The sequence below is a fragment of the Aotus nancymaae genome, unplaced genomic scaffold (genome assembly GCF_030222135.1).
Source record: "Aotus nancymaae isolate 86718 unplaced genomic scaffold, 86718_ANA_hifiasm-v0.15.2.pri h1tg000059l, whole genome shotgun sequence".
Classification (NCBI taxonomy): Eukaryota; Metazoa; Chordata; class Mammalia; order Primates; family Aotidae; genus Aotus; species Aotus nancymaae.
Genome location: NW_026988473.1, coordinates 43,460,605 through 43,477,494, shown reverse-complemented (window position 1 = coordinate 43,477,494; position 16,890 = coordinate 43,460,605). Strand labels below are relative to the sequence as shown.

Below are 16,890 nucleotides of genomic sequence, written 5' to 3'. Positions count from 1 at the left end.
TACTCAACGCTCAAACAGTATTTTGCAAAATTTCACCAAACTTAAATGTTTTGAAAAGTCTTCTGAAGTTCTTTTATAGAAGATAAAAAGTTACATGCTATCAGAAAAGCACTTGTTCTTTCTGCTGCTATAAAAAAAAAGTTAAACTAATTCACAAAAAATAATATAACAATAAACTTAAATACATTCCCTTAACTAAAAATCAGCACTGCGTAATGCACAACAATCAGCACTGCGTAATGCACAACTCTGGAATCACCATTTACCTACAATGCAGTGTGAATTATGTCTTCTGGGGTGGTATAGTAGGTAGGGCCCAAATGTTGAAAGATACATAGAAAACTTGGCTGAAAATCTGCAAAAAGAAATGTCACATAGGATGCTTGCCTTTCAGAGGAATGAATATACATATTTCTCAACATGCCTCAGTTTATGTTTGATAGGCAAAGGGCTAATTTTTAGTGAGCCACTTAAATATGTACCAGGAAAGATTCTATCTCAACAAATTCCTTTTTTTTTTAAGAAAAAAACATTTTTAAGGAAAACTAAGAATTTAATAAAATTCTTTCTATACATTTGTATACTGAACTAAAGGAACAAAGGGATAAGATTACAGAGATAGTACCATGGACTTCACTAACTACATCTTTCACAATCAAGCAATTGTAGCAAATATCAAAGCCAAGTGCTACATGATAATGGAATTACTTTTAAAAATAGGCTTATAAGATAAATGAATAAAGAAAGTGTGGTACATATACACAAGGAGTACTATTTAGCCAAAAAAAGAATGAGATCCTGTCATTTGCAACAACACGAATGGAACTGGAGGTCATAATATTCAGTGAAATAAGCCAGGCACAAAAAACAAACTTCATATGTTACCACTTACATGTAGGAGCTAAAAAAATTAAAACAATTGAACTCATGGAGACAAAGAGTAGAATGATTGTTACCAGAGCCTGGGAAGGGTAGTCAGGGAGGTGGCCAAGTGGATATGGTTAATGGTACAAAAATATAGATAGATCTAGTATTTGATAGCACAACAGGGTAATACAGTCAACAATAATTAATCGTACATTTTTAAATAACTAAAGTATAATTGGACTGTTTGTAATACAAAGAAAGAAAAAATCATTGAGGTGATAGATACTTCATTTACCCTGATATGATTATTATGCAATGTATGCCTATATCAAAATATCCATGTACCATATAAATATATACACCTATGTAGCCACAAAAATTAATTTTAAAGAGGCCTATAAACCATAGTAAAATCTTTACAATGCTTTGAAGTGAGAAAGGGCATAAACATGAGAATTGTTTGCACCATCCAGCAGTTCCACTGCTTATCTTACGGCAGTTTCCCAAACCTGAGTATAAGGTTTAAAAAAAAAAAAAAACTAATGTGCCAAATGTGCTAAACGTTTATGTGATGACAAGAAGCTATGAGTGCATGTTACCAAACACATAGACTAGATAAATGGACGGACAGATAGATAGACTTCAGAAAGATAATTAGGTATATACATACAAACATAGAAGCAAACAAACTAACTTAATCTGTTCTTCAAGACAAAGGTGATATTTTATCAATGAAAAGGTAAATGCTTTTCCAAATGGATTTATGTTATGAAAGAATATTTTGAAAACACGTTTGGAAATGACTCCATCATAGTGTGATACTTGTTACCAAAAATTCTATGCTATCACCTACAAAAATTTTCATCTATTTTTGATTTAAAAATTGGTAACAGAATGTTCTAACCTATTTAGTGATGTTCCAAAAAGTTTTAATGGGTTTTGAGTCCATGTATTAAAAAATATAAAAATGCTATACCTTCAACGTCACTAGCAAAAACAATGTCAGGGAAGACAGAGGTTACTATCTGAATTTTAACAAAATTCTTAACATACATTTGTATGTAATCAATTTATGCAGTCAATTACTTCCTTCTCCCATTTGCATCTATTTTTCTTTCTGAAATATCATTTTCAGCTGTGGCAGCATTAAAGCCATGTACCAAAGTAAAATGAACTTAAATTCAGATCTTTAAATCGCCATCCAACAGTATTACACTGAGACTTTCAAAAATAACAAAGTATATTCGATTATAGGATTTGGGAGACCACAATTTGTTTTAAAATATTATTTTATCTATATAGCTTTCTTTTATTCAATACCTACCTACGAACATGTTTATAGCATGTATTAGCAAAATAGTATGTGTTTAAATTTTGAGATACATATGTACACGTTATTAGGGCTCATGAGTGTTTCCCTAAGGGTGTGCTCTATCCAAAATGTGGCAACCACTATTCTGTCAGAAGTTCTCCCAAACAAACCTTAATATTGTCTTGTCAGAGGAATACTTCCAGACTCACTCTTACCAACAATATTCTCCTGCTGCACTTAGGCTATCTAGAATACCTAAGAACCCTATTTCCTCTCCATGAATATACTAAGTTATGCCCCTTTGACCTCAGGTACTGAAAATGTTTCCTACATTCACTCCAATCAATCAGGGAAGATACCAACTATAGGTTACTATGTAATAACACTGAAACAAGCATTTTGTTAATTATCAAAGATATTTACTTTTAAGATGCACTAGCAATATACATATTGCTTAAATACATATATTAAATAGAGAGCTCATTTGGGACAAGTTAGAATGACCATATAATTTAATACCTCTCTTACTAAATTTAACAAAACCATATTTCTTTTAAATTATCTCAGATATAAACTTGTTAAATAAGCAAAATTAGTATCTATATAAGCATAGCCTCATAAAATGTAAAGCACATTCATACAAACGTCCTATTTTATTGGCATTTAAATTGCAGAAACTAGTATATGTACGAATCAAGAAAGAAGAAGAGTAACGGCCCAAAGATGTGAAAGTAGTGCTAAGAAAATGCAGAAGAATGTGGCAAGGCTAATGGAAATCCTCTCTACAAGAGTTCCCCTTCATTCTAGGCCTCAAAGAATCCCTGCAAATAATATTCCGAGGAACATGATCAGCTCATTGAAATAAAAACAAAACAAAACAGCTAAGCATAAGAGAAAATAAGGTGCCTTGAGCAAGAATCTTAAGAAAAAGCAGAGACCAGCTATGGCTCTCGGTAGTGAAATTATAGATACTGGAGTTATCAGCAAGCAAATAAATAGGTTAAAGAAATAAAAGATAAGCTTAAAGCACATATAGATATTTCTATATCTGTCTATAAAGATTACCTCACCAATCTGAAAAAAATCATTTGAATACCCAAAAATGAAAAATATGATAAAATTAAAATTTCAAAGGATAAGTTTAATAGCACATTAAATAGGGCTGATAAGAACAAGTGGCAAAGAGCAGTCAGTTATAAAAATAGGGGAGTGTGCACCATCTTCCCAACATCCTTCTTTACTCAGGGTGATCCATGACAAATGAGTAATGGAATACTCTTTATAAACAGGGATGGATTTTGAGTGTCACAGATGATGATGGTCAGCTTTGAACACAGTGTAAAAGTAAAGACACCAAAACCACGATTTCTAGACTATATCTTTGGCCTTGATCACCTTTATAATGAGTAAGTATCCCTGCTTATTTAAAGGATGGGAATAATGTTGAACAAATCAAAATCCACCTTTAGGGAAAAAAAAATCAGAATGCTTACCATATACATTATAAGTTTCTTCCCAAGTATTTAATTATGCCATTATCTTTTAATATGAAAATGAATGCAAAGGGTGTAAAGTGATATTTTTGTACTGTAATCAGACTTTCATAGAAAAATAACAACCAAGCACTTATTATGAACCAAACAAGGTACTAAGTGTTTCATGCACATCATCTTCTCAACTCTCACAATATCCTAGGAAGAAGGCATTAATATTCTCATTTAACACTTAAGGAAATAGATTCAGAGAGGATAAATAAATTGTAAATGGTAGAACAAAATTTGATCCCGGGTGTGCTGATTCAAAAGCCCAAGCTCTTAACACCTAAAACAGTATTGTTTTATACAAATAAATTCAGAACGTAAAAAGAAAAAATTCATGTACAATATAAAGGGGTATATTTTTTATATACTCTATTTACATAGCTCCTGATAACATTGATGAGCTTTCCATGTAGATATAACAAAGAAATCAAACACAAAACTTCACAACTAAGACACAGCTAATTATGAATCCTTTGGAAAACAGCCCAAGGTGTCATAATTAAAAGTCAAGCTGTTTCTCATCCTTTCCCTGTCATGCCCTACGTAAGAATATGAGTCTCTAAGTTCACTAGTCCTACCCAACACAGGTTGTTTATGTATATATATATATATGTGTATATATATACATATGTATGCATATATATATATGATTAACTCAAATAATATATATATCTCAGAAAAAATAAACCTGTTACAAAATGCCACACAATTTAAAACACAAAAGTCAATAGTATTCAGTGTACATGCGCCTACATTAGCATAGCTGTAAAATTACACAAACCTACACAAAAACTACAAATGGACGCATTCTCTGGACTTACTGTTATCTGTAAACATATAAAGAATCTGATATCAGAAAAGCTGACAATTTCCCTTCAAATGCCTTTACGGGTTCCAAGATTAAAATCCTTTTTTAAACCTCAATATATCTACTTGCGTTGTGCATCATTATAGTGGGAAAGGAGTACAGCTAAGAAATTTTAAAACAATAAAATTTTCCTTCCGTATGTATTTAGGTCTCCAGAGTCAAGGGTAAAAAATGTTCCTGAGACTCAGTTGATTAATATGCTGTGTTCCAAGTTATTTAAACTTTGTTCAGCCACTATATTATTTCAATTTGTATTTTCTTTTTGTTTTGGTTTTTGCTTCTTTAATTAAAGAACTTAACTGAAAATCTTAAAGGAAGATGTTACTTAAATATGATGCTTTTAGCATCATAACTAATTTAATAAGACTAAGAGGATGTTTTAAAACTGTTTTCTATAACTTTCACCAGTTTTTCCCCCTCCTTTATAATGTAGAGGTTTCATCATTTTTTTTTCACAGCATTACCAACAATGCAAGTCTCCAGGATGCCACAGCAGTGGTGAGGAAAATAGGTTAAAGCCATTGGACACCAGGGCCATAGCTTCTCTGGCCTATGTGACCACCAATCTCTTTTCAGAAAGTGATTATGTCACAGTCATATAGGCTGCAAAACTCAGTAAGTGTGTTTAACTTAGAGAAACAAGTGATTAAACACCAGAGAGCATCCAAACTAAAAATATATAAGAAGGCCTGCTGGCTCAGAGAAAAGGCAATCAAAAGTTATTGGAAAACATGAGTTTCCAGATTACAAAATTAGGTGGGCATGATGGCTCCACCTATAATCTTAGCACTTTGGAAGGCCAAGGCAGGAGGAACACTTGAGGCCAGAAGTTCAAAACCAGTCTGGGCAACAGAGTGAGATCGCATCTCTGCCAAAAAAAAAAAAAAAAAATTAGCCAGGCCTGGTGGTGGACTTCTGTAGTCCCAGTTACTCAGGAGACTGAGGCAGAAGGATTACTTGAGGCCAGGAGTGGCTGCAGTGAGCCATGATTGTACCACTGTACTCCAGCCTGGACAACAGAGCAAGACCCCATCTCTTAAAAACACTAACAAACAGAAAGCTTTAAAAAATTAAAAACTAATAAGTGGATTTATCATCCCTATTGGAAAGTTATCAGGAGTAGAGAGGGTTTACTGCTGCTACTGCTGCTTCTGCCACTACTGCTGTTTCATGATCATCACTGTATAATCATAATTTGTATTTCTTCCAAAAATCTCAAATCATCACTCTGAGGATTAATTTATTTTCATATTATCCCTCAATAAAAAAGAAGTTATGATAGATGCCAACTTTACCATTGGAAAAACTTCATTATAAATATGAGGCACCTAAAGATCAGCAACACATAAGGGAAACAGAAATAACACCTAGATCTAAAAGCTTTCAGACACAGCTCTTTCTCTAAGATCATGCTTGTCCATTTTCTAAAAGTGTATTACAGCGTAAGATATAAGATTTTATTAACTCACAGCCCTGATCAACAGCTCATATATTAATAAGCCACTTACTGTAATTTTCATACTTAGTTGACATATTTGAAGGAAAGTAACAATTTGAAAGATTCCTCTGTACCTTAAAATGCATTCACAATGTTCCTGACCACAAAACTGAGCTAAGAAAGAGAAGTGCAGTGGCCAAGCTGCTGGCTTATGTCCGTATCACATTCATGACAGACACGGCCTTTCTAGGAATCACAAAAAAACATGTACGAGACACTTCAGTGTCAGATCTACAGAAAAGCTAGTTATACTATCAAATGTTCCCCCATGTTCAGTGTTCTTTAGGATGTTACCTAAAGCCAATGCCTCATCATCCTTTAAATCACAGATCAAAGGCCATCTTCTACTAGAAGATTTCCCTGACACAGGTACTTCTGTTCTTATACATAACACAATTATAGTAATTAGCACTGTATAGAATCACCTGTACGCATACCTCTTCACTAGTACCATGCATTTTCATCTTTAAAATTATATAATCAAGTGCTTCTCAGCCTTTTCACCATCAAGGATTCTTTCACTAATTCTCCCTCATGACCCCCATATTTTGAAAGATTGTTTTCTATCAAACTTGCCATACTTATAATAGTTAAGTAATTTTCTAATTTGTATTAATCAAAGACATATAGAACTGATGTTTAATGGTTCTGATCAGCATGGTATTATTCTTTTACATTGGTGTATGGGAAATGCAGCAATAATTTGGCTCTGGAAATAAGTTGGAAAATACAATAAATGAGCACTGACCTTATATCAAAGAAATTAGAAAATAAGAGGGCCAAAAAAGCCAGTTCTAATTTATAACATACAAGCTTCGTTTGGAGTAAGTAATATCCTGAAGCAAAACCCAATTGAAATATTGATTCATATCAAGTAGAAAGTTAGTATGACTGGTAAGTTTATCTACTTCACATACCTTTTACTGAATGAGGCAATGAATATGAAAGCACTTTAAAGGCTGAGGAGTTCTACAAATATAAGAGAATTAAGACCCTTTCTCATGTCATAGTTCTTGTACTGATCATATAACTATTGTCAGGTTACCCTAACACAGTTGTCCAGAACTGTTCTACCCACTTATGTATATATATAGCATCTTCAAACTTAATCTTTCTAACAACCCATGGAATAAATTATATTACCATCCCTATGTTTAAAATTAGAAAATTGAGATTTGGAAAGGTTACATTACTTTTCCAAGGTCACACAACTAGTTTAGAAAATAAAGCAAAAGGAAATATTCAAAAAATCAAAATTGGAAGTTTAATTTTGGTCTTCACACATATAGGTCTATCATTCAAATGAAGAAGAATGTCTGCTTTCATTTTTTCTTAAAATGAAAGCAAGAGAAAACAGATTGAGATCTGTATATTTGAAACAAAGAAATTCCTGGTGTTAATCATTGCTACATATACATATAACCAAAGATTATAAAATCTCCTCTTGGCAGGCTTTCAAAATAAAGAGAACTTCTTAACTGATTAGAATAGGGAAAGAGTGATCAATACTATATGACAATGACCAATGAAATTATCTTTCAAAATCTCTTCTAGGCCTTAGAATTGTAGTTTTATCAAATTTGAGAAGTTGAACATGTAAACTCTACATTTAGTCACTATGCTATCCCGGATCTTCCAGACCATAGATTAATTCTCCTTTCAAGGAAAGAAAGTTAAGAACCTATATTGTTATTTCTATTTTATATAACATGAAAAGAAGCAAGTTATATAACTTCCCAAAGATTACATAGCAATTATATAGTAAAGCTGGAATGGGAAGCCAGATCCAGATAATTTAAGTGTAGAACCACCACTTCAACCGTAATAGATAACATGTATTAAATGTTTATTTTATACCAATCCCTCAGCTTAGTGCTTTACAGTCATTTATTTCATGTAATCCTCACAACAACACTACGATGTAGATATTATTATTATTATTCCCATTTTATAGATAAGGAAACTGAGGCTTAGGGATTATACCGTGAATATATTGGGAGGAGAAGAGCTTCCTTCTCATACACAGAAGGTTCAATGCCCATGAACAGAGTTGGAAATTATTTCTGAGAAAATAAAAATATTCCTGACCTTCTATACTCCTTCCCAAGAAAAAACAATGAACTACTCTCTCTTAGCTGGGGGCATTCTTACTCAGTTCTATAAATAACCTGCTTAGCATCAAGACAATCACACCTGTTTCCCCACCTACAAATATGAAAATCTTCAGAAGAAGAGAAAATCCTTAAAAAGTAAAGACTCATGGCTTCAAAAATGCTCTTCAGGGTGTCTAGAACTTAGTAAGTGTTCACATTATTAAATGACCTATTTGTAAAGTATAATATGTAGCATTTGCAACTATGCCTGAGAATGAGTATGCTCTTAAAAAAAAAAATCTGTTGCATTTCCCTCTTTCTACATATTGGGCTTGTGCAGCCTTGGAAAGTGAAGCATCTTTAATTTTCTTTGTCTAATTTTAAAGAGCTACTTTTCAAAAAAGCAAAGAAATTGTACTCAGTGAAGTCAAAATCACAAACAGCATAAAGTCCCTTCTGCTTTTTTACATTTGAATAGATATATTAAAGATAGACAATTCGTTTCTTTTTAAGATGACTAGAAACAACAAATTATTGAAGGTAGCAAGGATAACAGATGACTTCAAAGGTTATCATGGAAGATTTTTCTGAGAAGAAAGAGATCAAGAGAGAACCAAGAGAACATAGAATGCTTGTATACACTCTTACATGTACATCATATAGTGCACTTTGAATTTATATTTATTATGCCTATTTATACATATCATCATTGATATGTAGAGCATCAAATCAATATACTTAAGTATATTGATATGAAGACCATCAAATCAATATACTTAAGTAATTTGATTTAAAATAGTTAAAACACACAAAACTCTTAAAGGATTTAATAATATCACATTAGGCTTCTTCAATACATGATGCTTCAATCCAGAGAAATCTTTAGAAGGCTTTATAGACCATGGGAGCTTAGTAAATAAAATACATCAATGAATTCCTCACCACATGCACAACAACAAAGTGTTCGTAGAAAGAGAGCAAATACAGAAACAGAAAAGCCAGAAAATTACAGAGCAGCAAATTGAAGTTGGTCACCAAAGATGCAAAAATTTCTAAAATGTATACAACATGCGACTACCAATTGTTAGATTTTGTATTTCACTATTTTATCTCCAAATAATTGCAGGCTAAAATATTAACTCAGTTCTTTATAAACAAAATCAAACATCCCCCTATAAATGGAAAGAGATAACTCTTTAGATAAATACAAAATTTCTATAGTTTCAAACGATTGTTGTTCACTTGAAGTATCATGAAAGAGAATGCCACTACACATTTTCATGCCATTTAAATGAAAAGGAAAATTTCAGAATTTTTCTTTAAGCATCTTAAAAAGGATTTTTTTTCTAATATATGTATTGTGCAAATTTGTGAGGATTACTAAATATATTAGCATTATAAAGTAGAAATAAGTAGGCAGTTGATTTTTAATGTGGTTTATTAGTTTATAATAGATTACAGCATCTACAATTAACCTCAGAAAATAACTCACATCTTTCCTAAAAATGAAAGTTTTTTTAGTGAATAATAAAATATGAGTGATATATTAGGGGTCTTAGAGGAGCAAGAAGAGATTCTGAATATAAACAAGCCATCATTCTGGTAAAAAGAAATACAAACAAGAAGAATAAAAATAGTTGATGCACAAAAGCCATAATGAGGGGGTAGCTCAAAAAATAACTTCTACTTTGAATGGTTTGGATGAAATACAAATTATCCACAGAAAAGTGTGGACTGGCATAAATGTTTGTACAAAATTATAAGTGTATTTCAAGAAGTATGCAAGAGGCAACCGCCTGCATGATGCACAAGGTCCCAGCAATGCTCTGCTAAAGTGCTAGTGCACAGAGTCCAAACCACTGCATTTTAATTACCATGCAGCTTCAGATATATTGCCTTTGATATGGAAATGTTCTTGTTCTCTCATCTTCACATATGGTCTCATGCACAGAAATCTTTATCTGATTCATAAAAAATAAACTAGAATCCAATCTCAACACCTGACCTCAGTGCTTAGAAGTTTTTTACTAAGCATGGTATCACTATAAAAAGAATGGCTAATATTGGTGTAAAGTTGGATATTTTGAGCAAAGATATGAAGGATTTGCAGTTAGGAACTGAATCGATACTGCTTCTCTGAGATTTTAGGGTTTCATGTTCCCTTTTTTAAGACTACCACAGATTTGAGGAAAAACAGACCAGCACTTTTTTTTGGAGCTGAGAGAGTCTGCAGTAGATTTATATAATATTCCATTTACACCCTCCACCTACATTCTTCAATTGATATTTCTATCCAAACTATTACTATGAATACTTAAAACTTGAAAAGCTCTATCAAAAACCATAATGCAAATTTTGAACTATTTCCAGTTCGTTTAAATGTCTAAACAAAATAATTAACTGAAAAGCTTTTACCCTTTTCCACAGAACAAGGAAAATAAAAACACTTTCCTGTAAATAAATAGTGAATATATAATGAAAGGATGATGAGAGTTTCTGATACAACACTCACTAAAACAATAAGTTTTCGGATCACAGTTGAAGAACTTCAAGCCAAAAGGATATGCTACATATTTAAAATGAGCTTATATTAATAAAAATTGCTTTTCCTACAGTATATAGGAGCACTAGGACTTTTACTTGAATGTTGAGATTCAGGGCATAATCAGTAGAAAATGTACAGTCAGAATGAATACCGTCAGGATGAAAATGTTCTAATATCTTACTTTTCCTTATTAGAAAAAAATAATAGAGGAGAGGCATCTTTCTTAAGAAGCAATCCAAACCCAACAATAGCCCATTGCTTTCTCTAAACAGCAGTGAATGTTTGTTCATTTTTAGCAGGTATCTATAATAAAATCTGTTCTCATTAAATCTTATATACCTATATAACTTGATTAATTTTTTAATGGTAATATGGCCTATCTAACCTCATGACAGCAGATAATGCATCCCATCTGCAAATCATCTTGCTGTAAGTTATCTGTGTTTTATCATTTCTAGTACCTGTCTGTGCCTGATATGGTATTCTCAGACACATTAGCTTGATGGAATGTTTCACTTGACTTCAAAAACATCAATTGATATATAGGCATCCCTAAACTATATTAAAACAAATAGCTCTTAGATAAACCAAAATTTTTGGTGTTCTATTCTGTACTTTCACAGAATGTTGCTTGCAAATAGTGAAAAATATATGTATGTATGAATTCTCTCACTAACAAGAGAGAGAATTTCAAATATGGAAAGAGATACATAACCAAACAAAACTGATAAGCATAGAAAATATTAAAAGTAGGGGTTAAAGCCAATGTATATAATGTATATTATCTTGTTCAAAAGAAAATTCATTTATTCCAGCACCTATTGTACTAATTGAAAAAAAGTTATTTAAAAGTCACTAATATCTTCAATATAAGATAGATATGTGCAGCAAATTCATCAGTGACTAATAACTAAATAATTCCTAAAAGAGGTCAAATAGAAACAGAGGTCAAAATCTCAATAACGCCACCAAAATTTATCATTTATGTTTTTACAGTAATATATTTTAAATCATTATAAAAGAAAGATTTGCCAGTTATGCTAAAATATCGTACATATATGCTTTTTCCCTAAAATGAAAAATATCTGTTGTTTTCTGCTACTATTGAAAAAATGCCCAACAGACAATATAATATTCCTACTTAATCTCATTTCTTCTAGGCATTCAGTTACCAAATCCATTATAGTATCAGTTTAAGGTATAGTACTTGATACTGTTTCATTAATATTTTTATATTTGTCTTTGTAATATAATGTTGTATTGTAGTGACACAAAATATTATTATAGTACTTTATATCATGTTCCATAATAAAGAACTCAATTTTTTGTACATTTTAAGAAATACATATATAGTAAGAGAAAGTTCCCTCTCATAACTTCCAAAACAACATATAAAAGCAACAATAAACAGGATAAACAAGAAACAAAAAGCTATCTAGTTTTGCCACTGTAACTGAAGAAATATGGTGGAAAAGAGAAGAGAAGGGAGGTGTTGGAAGTACATGAGAAGAGTAACAGAGGATGTCAGTATGTCTTTGGAATTAATGCCCTGGTACTTGATATCTGGATCCTGGTTACTCACTATCTTTGATCTTAAACTAGACCTAATAATGCTTTCAGAGTTTGAAAGATTTTTTTTTTTTTTTTTTTGGTTATTTGCTTTTTTTTTTTTTTTTTTTAAGAATAGGAACAATTTCTCTGGACTTATGGGGTTTTCAAGAATGTAGGAGGAAAAAAATTTACATGTCATTTGGCCTACTGCCCATGTGTTCACATACGTGTATTCAAGAAGATACTTTCAAAACTGCATAGAAGATACATAAATCAGTCATAACTTTTCTCTTATTATAAGAAAATGAAATATTTCATCAGTTCAATAAAAAGCAAATGCAACTTAATAAACTGTGTCCCTATTTCCCACCAAGAAAAGTGCACTCTTGCTACCATAGAAAAGCTAACCCTGGGCCTGGCTTAGTGGCTCACACCTGTAATCCCAGCACTTTGAGAGGCCGAGGTGGGTGGATCACCTGAGGTCAGGAGTTCAAGACATGGTGAAACTTCGTCTCTACGCACATACAAAAATTAGCTGGGCATGGTGGTGTGCGCCTGTTATCTCAGCTACTCGGGAGGCTGAGGCGGAAGAATCGCTTGAACCCGGGAGGCGGAGGTTGCAGTGAGCGGAGATTGTGCCACTGCACTCCAGCCTGGGTGACAGAGCGAGACTCCATCTCAAAAAGAAAAAAGAAAAGCTAACCCTGTCCCACTAAACTTGTGAAAGGTTTAGGATGTTTGCTTGTTTCTTTGTTTTGAAATAAAAAAGAATCCTCTAGTAGGTATAACGCATATGTGAGTGGTCTAGAAACAAGAGGAGGAGGAAGACTGATGCAAATGCCTAATGCTGAGTGTTGAATTCCAGGGTAACTGCACAGGGTGACAGAAGGAAAATCATGTTCCCGGCTGCGGAAATCTAGTCTCTGCCAGAGAGTGCAAGCTAAAGCAGACCTGAGACTCGGATCTGGGAAGCTAGGTAGGAAGCTCGAGCAATAAGCTGGGCAGAGAACAAGGCACTGCTCCTAAGAACGCCAGGCCGAACAAGAGTGAGACAGGGGAAGACAGCAGATATGCCCAGGCTTTCCCACAGTGATCACTAGCAGCCCCAAGCGGCTAGGCCTGGAGGGAGAAACCAGAAGCTGCAATCAGAGTGCAGATACTAACTTTCTGAGAAACCTTTGGGAGTAGGGGCTGGAGGGAGCACAGAGACAGGTGAACAATCCAACCTAGAAGCCTGAAGTACCTACCCAAGCTAGGACATACAATGCCAAGTCTGGGGTGGTTTTACTGGGCTGGTGAGACACAGGGGCACTAACAGCCCTTTCCCACGGGTGGAGTGTGAAGAATAGGTATGTTGCCAGATTTTCTCTGCATCTCCTTTCCCCATTCAGTCTGCACTCTGCGCTGCTGTTCAGTACACCTCTTACCGATAGTTCCTCAACAGCCGAAAAACAAGAAGATAAAATAGGAAGAGAAGAAAAGAGAAAAAAAATCCAAGACAAGTCTACACTGTCACATTCTTCTCAGTCACGGCCTCCCGAGGCTGCCCTGGCCGGTTCGGCCCTCCCTCGGGAATCCTGGAACCTAGAACGGAGCTGAGCGGACCGGGTCGGCCAAGCCCGTGCCTGCGGGCCTCGGGGACGAGGTGCTGAGTGCGCAGGCTAATTATACATGTGGCATTTGGGCAGCCGACTGTCCAGTGACACCTTACCTTATGAGGAAACGTCAACCCCAGCAACTGTTCAAAACAAAATGCCATTGCGGGATCAGCTTCGCCGGCCCTTGGCCGGTTCAGGATTGCTTTTCCCACAGCCTCTCGCACTTAGCGCAAGAATGTGGCCTAGGGAGGCCAGCCGTGGGCGGGTGGGATGGCCAGGGTAGGGGGGACAGGCAGGGCAGGCCTTGCCAGGTGTCCGTCCTGTCCCCCCTCGCCAAGGACCGGCTCGAAGACGCGACCACTTGACCTTTTTTATTCACCAAACCCACCTCCTAGAAATAGACTGGGCGGGGCTGGGTGTCCGTTCTCCTCGGGACCCGGGGAAAAACCTGGGCATGTGACTAGAAAGGGCAGGAGACAGAAGACCCTGGTGGGCAGGAGTGGAGGGGTCCTCTCTCATCTCCACTCCCCCGGGTTGCTAGCTTGGCCGCCCAGCCAGGGCCAAAGCCCGGCCGCAGGAGTACGCGGCGGGCACCGGCGCCCGGAACGCGGACGTCATCCGAGCGCCCATTGACAGTGCAGCGGGAGGTCCGGAGCCCAGCCCAGTTTGCCGCAAAGACGGCTTCGGGCAACCTCGAACCCTAAACTTCAAGCGCGGCCCTCACAGGGTCTCACACACAAAAGTAACCCAGGACAACCCGTCTCGCTAACAGGCCAGCTCCGCCAGTTCAGTCGAAGACTTATTTTTAGTTCCCAAATAGAGACCGCATTCAATATCTGGCGATTCACACAAAACAAGGTTTTCAAACTTGGTCAGCCTAAGACAGCGTAAATAAAACTCAAAACACGCTGGCGACAACCACCTTTTATCTGCTCCGAGCACACCACTTTTTATCTTAAAGCTCGGTGGAGCGCCCGGGAAGGAGCCGGGCACAGAGCTAATCTGTTCTCAGCAGCCCCGGGCCGCTCCTCCAGGCGTCCGAGCACACAACCCCAGCAGCCTTTGCACAACCCCTTTCCCTTCTCTGCCCGGCCCTTTAAGGGAGAAGGAAAAAAGCAGCTCCTGCGGGAGCGGCCGGGCTCGGGCTGGGCCCCGGAGCGGGTGGCAGCACCGCCCCCTGCCCTCGGCCGAGCCCCGGAGCAGCGGACCTCGTTCGGGGCTGCAGGGCAGCAGCGGGCGGCGGGGCCCGGGCAGGACGCCGAGCAGGACGGAGGGCGCCGGCTGGGCTCAGGGACGCGGGGCGGGGAAGAAACGTGCCGGAGACAGTGCGCTCGGCCAGCGGACTCTGTGGCGAAGTCCGCGCCCGGTGGGGCTGCGCTACCCCTCACCCCTGCTCCCGCCAGGTCAGGCACCACTGCCCTCGCGGCCAGGGTAAAGAAGACCACAGATTAGTTAGCACTTGGATTTCGGATGGGCTTGGAATTTGGTGTGTTTATTCCTGAAAAGATCATTAAAAAGTGCTGTCCAAAAACGGGGGGAGGGGAAGGAAGAGAGAGAAGCGGAGGGAGCCGGAGGCAACTCGTGGGGCGTCCAGCGAAAGTTGCGGCGGAGCGGCGGTGGGGTGAGGGTGGGAGGAGGGAGCGCACGCGTTTTCTAGCGACCCGGGTTTTCTTTATGAACTCCTCTGAGTAAACTTCATCCCGGCGAGAGAGCGGCGGAGATCCTCGACTCCCGCCCGCCCTCGGCCAGCATCAACCCCACAAACAGCCAAAGTTTCCAAACCGAAATGGGGGTGGGGTGGGGGTAGCGTTAAGAAGCCCAGCAGCTCAGCAGGTCCTCCCGACCTCCCGCACCCAGAGCCTGGCTGACGCGGAAGCGCTCCGAACACTGTGGCGTCGCAGTCACACAGCGAATCAACCCAACACTTTTCAAGAAAACAAAATATTTGCTACGAAACTTACTTTGCATTTAGTCTCTATTCTTTGGGGGATGCGGTTTAGGTCGGCTCGCAAGGGAAGCCCGTTTTGTCCAGGTTGGATATTGTCTACTTATGGATCAGCCCTTGGATGAGGGTTTATTTTAATTTATGGCTTATGCATTCTTTTAAGGTCGATTTACGTGACCTCCGGCTACAACTAAGACAGCCGAGGAGGGCACTCCAGTCGTCAGTCGGCCAAACCCACAATTAAAACAGCCCTCCCCCTAGTCTCGGTGTGACTAGGGCTCTCCCCCGGGTAGGCTGGCTGCCTGCCTGCCTTTCTCTTTCTTACTCTCTTCTCTCTTCACTTCCCTTTTTTCTTTTTTTTATATATCTTTCTTTTTTTAGTATCGCGAAATAAGATGTGATATCAGTTTTTTTAAAGTTTCAGTATAACTTTCTCTAAACCCAAGCCGGCAGCGATAACAAGAGATACGGCGCTCACAAAGCCCTCAGGATGTTGCCCTCTTGTGGACACAGGGGCCATTACCGCCCAGCGGTCCCATCTGAACCTTCAAAGCCGACACGCATTTGCTTACACAGAACGAGGGGGGATGACTACACACGCAGCCACACAAGCTTCCTCTATCACACACTTGCGCGAACTTCAATGAAATACCTACCTCAAACTTCACGGAGACTTACAAATTCATTCCCTAAGCCACCTGACTTCTTTTTCACAACATTCCCAATTATATAGATTAGAATATCTATGCGGGGAGGCGGAGGTGGAGGAGTGAGGTGGGCCGAGAGGGCAGACAGATTTCCGGACGAATACTTAGGATGGCGATAACAGCTTTCTGTTGTCAAAGGTTGCGTTGTGTCCCTGTCCCTGCCCTTTTGCCTTAGTGTCCTACGCACATTTATCTACGGCTACAACATGTGTTTTCTCAGAGTGCATTTTTTAGGGGGAAGGTGGAGGGAAGAAAACCAGAAGCCCGCCACGCAGATCTGTCACCGGCTCCGGAACAAGGCGCAACTCTCCGAGAAGGGAACGCATCCTTGGGATCCGCGCGTCCACCAGCGAGCGGCGGGCGCC

The 16,890-nt window shown here is 37.8% G+C and overlaps 1 protein-coding gene across 2 annotated transcripts in view; it reads right to left on the bottom strand.

Moving 5' to 3' along the window:
• The window catches only part of SOX6 (SRY-box transcription factor 6), a 665,386-nt gene extending 648,835 nt beyond the window's left edge, over positions 1–16,551 (bottom strand). The window contains exon 1 of one of the 2 annotated variants that reach the window (XM_012456568.3): positions 15,835–16,551. The gene's annotated coding sequence lies outside the window, so the exon portion shown is untranslated. The remainder of the gene's footprint in view (positions 1–15,834) is intronic. The other variant, XM_012456580.3, reaches the window with a different exon arrangement.
• Positions 16,552–16,890: the final 339 nt, after the last annotated feature.